At 54.5% G+C, this 2,015-nt stretch overlaps 1 long non-coding RNA gene across 1 annotated transcript; it reads right to left on the bottom strand.

Annotated features, from left to right (window-relative positions):
* Nucleotides 1-256: 256 nt before the first annotated feature.
* Nucleotides 257-1,417, bottom strand: LOC103914745. The gene is made up of 2 exons (XR_663492.1): nt 1,257-1,417; nt 257-1,150 (listed from the first exon to the last, which is right to left on the bottom strand). It is a non-coding gene; the product is annotated as an uncharacterized LOC103914745 (long non-coding RNA).
* Between the last annotated feature and the right edge of the window lie 598 nt (nt 1,418-2,015).

Here is a 2,015-nt window from a genome sequence, read left to right as displayed (position 1 = left end):
ATCCAGGCAGCTTATTTTATTTGCCTTCCGTCTCCGAAGCACACGTAGATAATCTCTCCTGTTTTTAAAATAGAGGAAAAGGAGAAAGATGATATTTAACTCCTTAATTGCTCTTCAGATGAAAAGCTTTTGGCCCTGATGTACAGCCACATAGCTTGATACGAGTCCTCACCTGGCCAAGAAAATTGAGATTCAGAGGTGGTAAAAAGCTGGCAGAGAACATGGAAAATACAGACAGTCCCATGCAATCATCCTATCGTTTTAAGTCCGAGGTTTAATGGAAATAAGGTGGTGGAGCACAGCGTGGCTCTGCCACAGATTTGGCTTATCGCCACAAGCAAATCACTACGTGTGGTAGGTCTCGTCTCCACTACCCTGGAACGAAATAACTTGTGTTCTGCACCCACACGACGTAAAGCAAACAGACATTACTCTGATAAGTCGGGAGACACGGATGCCGTGCTCTGTTCCCTCTCCCCCATTTTGCCTGGGTAAATGCCATCAGGTCGGGATGACTCACAGGCAGTAAAAGTGGGAGGCAGGGAAGGATTTGCACCCCCTGGGACTTAATTTGCACCCCCGGAGACTCAGTTTAGTGTTTAAATCGGGAGATGCGTCTGCATTTGAAACAAGCAGAGCTCCTCAAGTGGAGATACAGCCTAAGATGTGCTGCTGGTCAGGGGAAATGGGCATTTAATGGACTAAGTGGTTTGATGCACTGAAACCCTTTGGCTTCTGCCCCTGCTCCTGGGCAGTTTGAGGACTCTGACGTTGAGGATGGTGGAGCTCAGGAGCTTACGCATGCTCAGGCACCCTCGGGATCAGCTCTGAGGTGGGAGCTCTGCAGTAACTACACCAACACGTTCGTGTCTCTGTTTCCACGGCTGTGCACGTCTGTGTTGTTGAGATGGTAACTGGGGATAATCACTTGAAGCTGCACCATAGCTTTCCGCTGAGGAATCGTGGTCCAGACCACAGTGAGCTGGACACACCGAAGTCGATGAGGCTCCAGGAAGCTGCAGAGCAGAGGCCTCGGTCTCTCTGCTCAGTGGTGCTGCCAGGAGGGACGGTGGCAGCATCGGTGCTTCCTCACGGACCCTCTCTGCGCCGTTCATGCTAACCCACGAGGGAACACGGGTGGCGCCCGCAGCTTTTGTCGGAAAAAAAAAAAATCCTTGAAAAGTGGAGGAGACTGTTGAGGTAATGGAGACAGGTTCCACTTAAACTTACCGTGAACCCTACTTGTCGCGCTGTACCTTACATGCGTACGTGGCTGTTAAAAGCTGATCCTCCTTGACTGAACAGCGTAGAGCTGACCGCGGCCTGACTCGCTTCCCTCTTGCCTCTCCAGGGCTCCTTTTGGCAATGCTGGCTGCGCAGCCAGGCCGCTGCTCCCATACATAATGCACGGCCCGGCCTGCACGAAACCTTCCACAAAGAGCAGCGGCTCCAGTTGCATGATTTTAAATTAACTATTAATACGGCTGATACCGTATCCCCTTGAAAACAATGGCACGCAGCAGACAGGGGCGCGGGTTGTGTATCAGGTTACTTACCGCAGCCTTTATCGGTCTCGTGTAACTGGTCGCAGCGTGGGGCACCTCCTGAAGGTCTCTGGGAGACGACCTGTCCAGAGGAAAGGAGAGGCGGCCGGGCAGGTGGGTTGGTTTAGCTCTCGGTTGAGCCGACACGCGCGCAGCGAGGCTGGTAACGGCGTCCCCGGGACCCAGGACGAAGCTCCTGCGCGTGCTGAGGCTGGGCACGGCAGGCTTGTCGGGGTGGAGTCCTGGCCAGGGCGATGGAAGCTGCTGGTCCCTTCTTTCAAAAAACAACAAACTGCACCAAACAAAACCAAACCCGACACAAACCAGCCCAAGCCAGCCCAACCCAACCGACTCCATCCGACGGAACCAGACCCAACCCAACCCAACCAGAGCCGGGAGGGCCCGGCCCAGCGCCAGGCCACCCGAGGAGGGCAGGCCAGGGGAGGCCGGGCAGCCTCCGGCCGGACAGCG

Source organism: Pygoscelis adeliae, unplaced genomic scaffold (assembly GCF_000699105.1).
Source record: "Pygoscelis adeliae isolate BGI_AS28 unplaced genomic scaffold, ASM69910v1 Scaffold13, whole genome shotgun sequence".
Taxonomy (NCBI): domain Eukaryota; kingdom Metazoa; phylum Chordata; class Aves; order Sphenisciformes; family Spheniscidae; genus Pygoscelis; species Pygoscelis adeliae.
Note: the sequence above shows the minus strand (reverse complement) of the source record. Positions and strands in the feature narration are given on the sequence as shown.